The sequence below is a fragment of the Antennarius striatus genome, chromosome 14 (assembly GCF_040054535.1).
Source record: "Antennarius striatus isolate MH-2024 chromosome 14, ASM4005453v1, whole genome shotgun sequence".
Lineage (NCBI taxonomy): Eukaryota > Metazoa > Chordata > Actinopteri > Lophiiformes > Antennariidae > Antennarius > Antennarius striatus.
In genome coordinates, this window is record NC_090789.1 from 20,315,647 (window position 1) to 20,325,266 (window position 9,620).

Below are 9,620 nucleotides of genomic sequence, written 5' to 3' on the forward strand. Positions count from 1 at the left end.
TCAAAACTGGTTTTCGCATGAGCTTGTAGATACAGATTGGTTTCCTTTGCCCATGCTTGACCACTACATGTTGTTACCCATAATTAGTTATTACTGTGTAACTGTGAGCTATATTCATGTAATAAAAGTTATAGCAGTGGTTAGTATTTGTATTGTATTGACATCAAGGTGAAATCTATTCAGGATACATCTATTTTACTCCCAAGCACACTCAAGTGTCAGTTAAAAGGTATTTGTGGGGACTCCGTGAGGCAGTTAATATGATGCATGGTTGTAGACATTAATTTAACCTTTTTTGTCCATGGACTCAGAGAATCCTTTTGCATTCTATATTGTTTTCATATTGCACATAATTGTTTAGCTTAACATAAATTTTATGGTGATTAAAGTACTGATGTTAATGTTGAAATTTTTCCTCAGACTGGAACAGGAAACTTTGGCTGGAACCTCTGAAGCTAAGCTTGTCATCGACACTGAGGAGGAAGCACTGGACTGCCCACCCTCACCAAACAAGGTACCACTTGTTAGTTTAAGGCTTACCTGGTTTATTAAAAGTCAAACTGTTTGTGCATGAAAGGGGCAGTAGGTAATTTATACTCTTAAAGTTGTTGTTAAGCACACTCTCAGATGTCAGGTCCAAGGTATTTGAGGGGGCTGTGGCAACTGTTCCTGATGGGTGGGAGATGGGCCAGTTTCTTGCTGATTTGCTAGCAAGCACACTGTCACATGTCAGGTGAGAGGTATTTGTGGGGACCCCGTGAGGTGGTTGATATAAAGCACATTTAATGAGAGTGTTTTACTGTTTTTGCCCATGAAGTGGGAAGAATCTTTTGCTTGCCATGAGACAGTTAATGTGACCAGAGATCAAAACTGGTTTTCACATGAGCTTGTAGATACAGATTGGTTTCCTTGGCCCATGCTTGACCACTACATGTTGTTACCCATAATTAGTCATTACTGTGTAACTGTGAGCTATATTCATGTAATAAAAGTTATAGCAGTGGTTAGTATTTGTATTGTATTAACATCAAGGTGAAATCTATTCAGGATACATCTATTTTACTCCCAAGCACACTCAAGTGTCAGTTAAAAGGTATTTGTGGGGACTCCGTGAGGCAGTTAATATGATGCATGGTTGTAGACATTAATTTAGCCTTTTTTGTCCATGGACTCAGAGAATCCTTTTGCATTCTATATTGTTTTCATATTGCACATAATTGTTTAGCTTAACATAAATTTTATGGTGATTAAAGTACTGATGTTAATGTTGAAATTTTTCCTCAGACTGGAACAGGAAACTTTGGCTGGAACCTCTGAAGCTAAGCTTGTCATCGACACTGAGGAGGAAGCACTGGACTGCCCACCCTCACCAAACAAGGTACCACTTGTTAGTTTAAGGCTTACCTGGTTTATTAAATGTCAAACTAATTGTGCTTGAAAAGGGCAGTAGGTTAGTTATACTCTTAAAGTTGCTGTTAAGCACACTCTCAGATGTCAGGTTCGAGGTATTTGAGGGGACTTTGCAACTGTTCCTGATGGGTGGGGGATGGGCCAGTTCCTTACTGATTTGCTAGCAAGCACACTGTCACATGTCAGGTGAGAGGCATTTGTGGGGACCCCGTGAGGTGGTTGATATAAAGCACATTTAATGAGAGTGTTTTACTGTTTTTGCCCGTGAAGTGGGAAGAATCTTTTGCTTGCCATGAGACAGTTAAGGTGACCAGAGATCAAAACTGGTTTTCACATGAGCTTGTAGATACAGATTGGTTTCCTTTGCCCATGTTTGACCACTTCATGTTGTTACCCATAATTAGTCATTACTGTGTAACTGTGAGCTATATTCATGTAATAAAAGTTATAGCAGTGGTTAGTATTTGTATTGTATTGACATCAAGGTGAAATCTATTCAGGATACATCTATTTTACTCCCAAGCACACTCAAGTGTCAGTTAAAAGGTATTTGTGGGGACTCCGTGAGGCAGTTAATATGTTGCATGTTGAAAGACATTAGTTTAGCCTAGTATGTACATGGATGTAAAAATCTATTCAAGATACATTCATTTTACTAATGAGCACACGCATTATGCGTGTGTAAGGTTGTGCAGTTATCAGTTTACTTCCTACCTTGTGATTCAATTTTGATCGTATTTACCACATTCTTTTTTTTTTTGTCATGCGTCATTCAGTGTATTGTTGTTGTTATTATAGGATTTCAGATGACTCTGACACCCAGCCCACATAGGAAATGTTTTTATTGAATTCTTTTATTGTGAACTATGTAGTGTCTTAGGTGTAAAGATGTCAGTCAAAGCTTTCAGGCATTATAATTCTATGTTTATGTTTCCAAGCTGTTTTTGTCTTTTGCTACACTGGTTCGAATTAAAATTACATAACATTCACTTGAACTTCCATACAGACTGGAAATCCAAAGAATCCATTCTCCAAACATTGCCTTTACAATCAAAACCAGGCTGAGAAGGACAAAAAGCATACAGGTAAAGAACACAACTTTAGCATAACAATAGTGCATGTACTACATATTTCTTTATTCATATTGTTCATCAAATATTCATTGTTAAGGACAATTTTAGATTCTAATTCTGTTTTGTTTTGTTTTTCTGAAGATCTTATCAAGATGACACATTAGTGTCATTAGTGTAGGTTAGCATCCTACAGATTCTGTCTTTATCAAAATTTTACTTTGCAATATAATCTCGTCTGGTTTTCAGAATGTCCAGTTGTCAGATCAAGCCAGAGAAGAGAGACAGAGACCAAAGTGCCAGATGTAAACGATAATATTGCAAAAACAGCGGAGGACAATAATAATAATACAGCAATGGAGCAGGACACTGTAACACCTTCACAAAGCTACCGTTGCCTCTCACCAGAAAGGAAAGGACGTAAGGTTTCTAAGAGTATTTCTGTCACACAACTTTCAGCCTATGATTGTAGAATACTGATGGCATTAAAGTAACAGAAGTGTGTATGTTTAACTGTTTAATAGGCCTGCATCCTTTCAAGAGACGGCCGTGGCAAACAGAGGAGATACTTGCAGTTTAAAGGCACATGATGTTCATCACTTCCTGTCGGGCTCCAGGGAAAAATGACTGTGATAAGTGTCTTCAAATGGAAAACTTAGCACTCAAACACAGAAATTGGCTAGCCATAAAATTCTACATCAAAAACTGAATCATAGCTGTGAAAAAGGAAGTCTAAATTTGGTCACTGTATGCTGATAGAAGTTCCAGAGACCATTAGGTTTTTTATATTTTTTTAAGTGTGAAATCTAAAGTTGCAGAAATTTTATTTATTTTTAGTTGCACTTTAAGTTTTAATTTAATGTTAAAGTATTTTCTGAGAATTTATCGTATAATGCAACTTTTAAGTTATTAGTTTTGTTACAAATTTTGTTTAAATGTTCTTACAAAGCATTAAAAAAAAAATAAAAAAATAAAGTTGTAACTAGAAAATTCAACCAAACAGCCTGAGTCTCTAATCATTAGCAAACAATACATCACAAGGTGTAAAAGTGTAATTTGACTTAGATAAATTATGGAATATCTAGATGAAACATTCCAAGATGGCATGCTATTGCAAAACTATATTTGCCTTCTGTGTCTATTTGACTTCTGTCAGTGTTTTTCAAGATGTATCAAGGTTTTGCATTACTTACCTCCACAGTAAGTATATTAGGTTCAACAGAGTAAGTTTAACCTGAATGTGTGTCAAGTGGTGCCCAGTAAGGAAGATAAACTGGATACTGTGCTTACGTACCCCCACATATGACTAAATACCAGATATTGTGCTTACGTTTCCCCACATATGTTTAAGAACCTGACAAGTCCCCACAGGTACGATCCTTGTCAGGTCTGGAAATTTTACTTTCTCTAATTGATAATTTGAAGTGAGATTTCTGTTGAGGAAGCATTCAGGATGTTTCCTGATTTTTTTCAGAGCTGTAGGTGCACTGGAAAGGCCGGTTCCCACAATTGGCCGGCGGCTCTTGTGGCATGACGATGTAATACAGACAAGGATAGGTGTGTGTGTGTGTGTGTGTGTGTGTGTGTGTGTGTGTGTGTGTGTGTGTGTGTGTGTGTGTGATAGACTTTCATTTATAACATATTTTATGATACATTTAGTTTTAGTGCCAACAGCTCAGAAACATGATTATTGTTTTTGGATTGTTTATATATTAACTTCCTGAATGTAGCCGCAAGAGGACACAAGCCAGTGTCTTATTGTGCCGGTCCCAAGCCTGGATAAATACAGAAGGTTTCGTCAGGAAGGGCATCCGGCGTAAAACTTTTGCCAAATCAAACATGCGAATCAAACCTATGACTTCCATACTGGATCAGTCGAGGCCTGCGTTAACAACGACCACCATTGGTGCTGTTGACCTACAGGGTGCTGGCGGAAATTGGACTACTGTTGGAAGATGAAATGGTGGAAGCTGAAAAAGGAAGAGTGTTGCATGACTTTTAGGAAGGAGTTAAGACAGGCTCTGGGTGGTCAGGAGGTGCTTCCAGATGACTGGACAACTACAGCTAATGTGATCAGGGAGACAGGTAGGAGAGTACTTGGTGTGTCATCTGGAAGGAAAGTAGATCAGGAGACTTGGTGGTGGAATGAGGAGGTACAGGAGTGTATTCAGAGAAAGAGGTTAGCTAAGAAGAAGTGGGACACTGAGAGGACTGAGGAGAGTAGACAGGAGTACAGGGAGATGCAGCGTAAGGTGAAGGTAGAGGTAGCAAAGGCCAAACAACATGCTTATGATGACTTGTATGCTAGGTTGGACAGTAAGGAGGGAGAGACTGATCTATACAGGTTGGCAAGACAGAGAGATAGAGATGGGAAGGACGTGCAGCAGGTTAGGGTGATTAAGGATAGGGATGGAAGTCTATTGACAGGTGCCAGTAGTGTGATGGGAAGATGGAAAGAGTACTTTGAAGATTTGATGAACGTGTGTGGTAGAAAGTTTTTTAATACGATAAAATAATATAATAAAATAATATAATTTCTTGACCCAAAAATCTAAAGTGTGTGTGTCAAATCTTTCAGCACTTGGGAGAAACGGCCCCAGGAAGTCTGGAGGTCATGAAAGATTCTGCAAGAATCTAACCTGTTTTTAGAAGTGTTTGCGTAAATGTCAGTATCTGTTAATAATTTTGTCTGCACTAAATGTCTGTGTGACTGATCAGGTTATGTCCTCAGCCTTGTGAAACTGTCCACTAGACGTCTCTGCTAAACTTCTTGAGGTCATGATGTACCTACTGAAACTGGGGGAAAGATTAGTGGAGAGCAGAGGGAATGAAGTTAAACAGCTGATTCACACCTCCCATAGTTACACCTTTAGAGTATAAAAAGAGATGTGATCCATGTTTTAGTTTGTACTTGAAGTTTTCATCTACCCAGAGTACTCTGTAACAACACACCGGAGGACTTCTTCATCGTCCCCAGAGCTCTCATCATGATTATTTAAGTATTTGTTGAACCTGTCTGTCTGTCAATATCATCGATGATGTTATTGGACTCATACTCAACCTATTGATGATATTATTGTACTGCTACTCAACCTATACATGATTTGAATTGACAAATAAATATCTTGTATTTTACAGTGTCTCCTGTCCTTAAGAAAAACGAAACCCCCACCACACGTTGAAAATGAGAGAGAACAAAGACTAGAAGAGGTGACTGTTGTGGACCAGGAAGTAGCAAAGATTAGTCAGGATGAAGTGAGGAGGGCATTGAAGAGGATGAAGAGTGGAAAGGCAGTCGGTCCTGATGATATACCTGTAGAGGTATGGAAGTGTCTAGGAGAGGTGGCAGTAGAGTTTCTGACTGGGTTGTTCAACAGGATCTTAGATAGTGAGAAGATGCCTGAGGAATGGAGGAGAAGTGTGCTGGTGCCCATTTTTAAGAACAAGGGAGATGTGCAGAGTTGTGGCAACTACAGAGGAATAAAGCTGATGAGCCATACAATGAAGTTATGGGAGAGAGTAGTGGAAGCTAGACTAAGGGCAGAAGTGAACATTTGTGAGCAGCAGTATGGTTTCATGTCAAAAAAGAGTACTACAGATGCAGTATTTGCTTTGAGGATGTTGATAGAGAAGTACAGAGAAGGCCAGAGGGAGCTGCATTGTGTTTTTGTAGATCTGGAGAAAGCTGATGACAGGGTGTCCAGAGAGGAACTGTGGTATTGTATGAGGAAGTCTGGAGTGGCAGAGAAGTATGTTAGAGCGGTGCAGGACATGTATGAGGACTGTAAGACAGTGGTGAGGTGTGTGTAGGTGTGACAGAGGAGTTCAAGGTGGAGGTGGGACTGCATCAGGGATCAGCTCTGAGCCCCTTCTTGTTGCTATGGTGATGGACAGGCTGACAGACGAGGTCAGACAGGAATCTCCATGGACTATGATGTTTGCAGATGACATTGTGATCTGCAGTGAGAGCAGGGAACAGGTGGAGGAGAAGCTAGAGAGGTGGAGGTTTGTCCTGGAAAGGAGAGGAATGAAGGTTAGCCGCAGTAAGACAGAGTACATGTGTGTGAATGAGAGGGACCCAAGTGGAAGAGTGAGGTTAGAGGGAGAAGAGATCAAGAAGGGGGAGGATTTGAAGTACTTAGGGTCAACAGTCCAGAGCAATGGAGAGTGTGGAAAAGAGGTGAAGAAGCGTGTCCAGGCAGGATGGAACGGGTGGAGGAAAGTGTCAGGTGTGATGTGTGATAGAAGAGTTTCAGCTAAAATGAAAGGAAAGGTGTACAAAACTGTGGTGAGACCAGCGATGTTGTTTGGTCTAGAGACAGTGTCCCTGAGGAAAAGACAGGAGACAGAGCTGGAGGTAGCAGAGATGAAGATGCTGAGGTTCTCTCTGGGAGTGACCAGGATGGATAGGATCAGGAATGAGTCCATCAGAGGGACAGCACATGTTAGAGGTTCTGGAGATAAAGTCAGAGAGGCCAGACTGAGATGGTTTGGACATGTCCAGAGGAGAGATAGTGAATATATTGGTAGAAGGATGCTGAGTTCTGAACTGCCAGGCAGGAGGCCTAGAGGAAGACCAAAGAGGAGGTTTATGGATGTAGTGAAAGAGGACATGAAGGTATTTGGTGTGAGAGAAGAGGATGAGAAGACAGGGTTAGATGGAGGACACTGATTGGCTGTGGAGACCCTGAAGGGACAAGCCCAAAGGAGAGGAAGAAGAAATATTAACTTGCTGATTAGCTAAAAAAAAAATCATTAGAAGCTGACATTTTCTGATTTATATGATTAATTCATTAATTAATTATACATACGTTGTGGAAACAATGAAAAAGAAGGAGATCTGGTCCAGTTCATGTTGATCTGTCAACATGTGGTAAAGAAAGAGCTGATGTTGTATTTACACACCAACTAGCAGGCATGACTTATAACTTATAACTTATAAAATATAGAGCTGGCAATGGCTCACATCTCAAAGTTCTACTGTAGGTGTGAGGTTCTCTCCTAAGTACGGTCTCGATCAACTAACAGACATGACTACAAATAGAGAAGGAGAAGACCTGCAGGAGGTCAGAAAACCTTTGTACTTCTGGACACGTCTCCTGTCAGTGTAGACGGCTCTGATGTTCCATTTCGTCATATTTAATATTTTATCATTATTTTTTCCGTTCCTTGCTGAAGTGTTGTGAATCTGTTTTTCCTCCTTCAGGATTCCAGCTTGTCTTGCAGTTTTCCCGTTCCACTTAGTCAGATGCTCGTTTGCATACAGTTCTACCCCTGTGCCCTTCACTTTTTCACCATCTTTCACTGCTCATCTTTGTGTTTCTGCTCACAAATCAGATGATGATGATGATGATGATGATGATGATGATGATGATGATGATGATGGACCTGCTGCTGTTGTCTCAGTATAGTGTAGCCAGTAGCTATACGTTCACCTTCTATAGGAAGGTCTTCTCTGCTGTTACCCCTTTAAAGCTAAGTGTGTCTTATTTAATGCAGCTGTCCATCATCAATCAATCAATCAATCAATCAATCAATCAATCAATCAATCAATCAATCAATCAATCAATCAACTTTTATTTGTAAAGCGCTTAAACGTCAGCGACGTCAGCGCTTCAAAGCGCTTTAACAGACGGAGGAACCCAATAGGTCATCAATGGGGAAAAACTCCCTCATTGAGGAAGAAACTGGAAGGCGGAGTCAGACTCTGGAAGGCGGAGTCAGACTCTGGAGGGCAGTCATCCTCCTTGACCGATGGATGGGAGAGGAAATAAATGGGGATAGAAACAGGGCAAGAGTAAGAGAGATAGTTTGATAAGTTTGATAATTTTTTTCCTGTAAAATTGCATGCATACAATCAGATGCATACATCTGCATTTTCCCTGTGAAAAACTATACATTTATCAAATGTGTGCTCATATAAAGAATTTTATGATTTCTCCAAAAATTAAATTTTTCTGGCAATGATTTAATAGTTCAGAGTTGGATGAAAATGACGATTCACACAGTGGAAAGGTGGAAAGACAAGGAACTGTGTTGCTGTGATATACCTAAGGTATATGAACATATTGACTGTGAGTGATAAATATGGTAAACGTGTGTGAATACACAGAATTAAGTCTTTTGACTTCAGTTTTATGAGTCAGAAAACGACACTGCGCTAGAGATCCACTTCACTAGAACACTGACATTAACTCTAAGTTGATTTCCAGTGTGAAGATGGAGGGTTTCCAGTGATTCATTTTAACAGTAGAGTCTATTTAATAATAGTCTCTACATGAACTTCTCCAAAAAGAAAGATTACCTTCAACATCATCAACAAAGGTTCACGGTAACAACCATTTCAGAAACTTGGTTTAGTGATGAACAATATTCGCAGGATGGATTTTTAGGGTCAGGAAGAGTTTTGGCAAAACAGAGACAATAAATGTGGGGGGGGGCAATGCCCTGTTTGTGATGTCTGCTTTTAAATAAACGTCATAGGGATGTGACATTGTTATTGATAATTCAATGACATACAAAACCATTGAAACTGATGGAAATAGATCTAAAAGTATCTCAATCTGTTACATTGATAGAAGACCGGGGGTCAAATATTGATCGATTTGAACAGATTTGTACACAGAGGGCCAGGATCCAGTTTTGTGAAGGTTACAAAATGTACGAGATCATGATTGGCAGGACGTTTATATAGATTAATCATATTGTGCATTTTTTTCTGTTAAACTCAAACATAATATTGTGTCTACCTGGACGTGATAAAAAGACCGTACTAAAAATAATTTTCCAATAAATTTTGTAAATAATGACAATTAACAGAAAATTGCCAATGACTTTAACGATTTTCTTGTTAATGTCGGCCTGAATTCAGTGAGGGACATTAGTCAGTGTTCCCTGGGGCAGTTTGTGGGACTGATTATTAGATTTATTATTATTCTTCTTCTGTGAGAATCCGATCAAACAGGTATTTTTCTGAATTTGATGAAAATAGTAAAGGTGGTCCCAACCCATTAATGGTGACAAACTCATTTGTCTCTGACCCCCACTCGGAGTGTCCCCTGCCTCTCACCCGTATATCATCTGGGATAGGCTCCAGCAACCCCCGTGACCCGCAAAAGTGAAAGAAGCTGATAAGAAGAC

General features: G+C 39.7%; 1 long non-coding RNA gene across 1 annotated transcript; it reads left to right on the plus strand.

The window, feature by feature from the left end:
• The first annotated feature begins 1,241 nt into the window (after positions 1 to 1,241).
• Positions 1,242 to 3,375, plus strand: LOC137607797 (uncharacterized). The gene is made up of 4 exons (XR_011038037.1): positions 1,242 to 1,378; positions 2,417 to 2,495; positions 2,730 to 2,900; positions 3,005 to 3,375. It is a non-coding gene; the product is annotated as an uncharacterized lncRNA (long non-coding RNA).
• Positions 3,376 to 9,620: the final 6,245 nt, after the last annotated feature.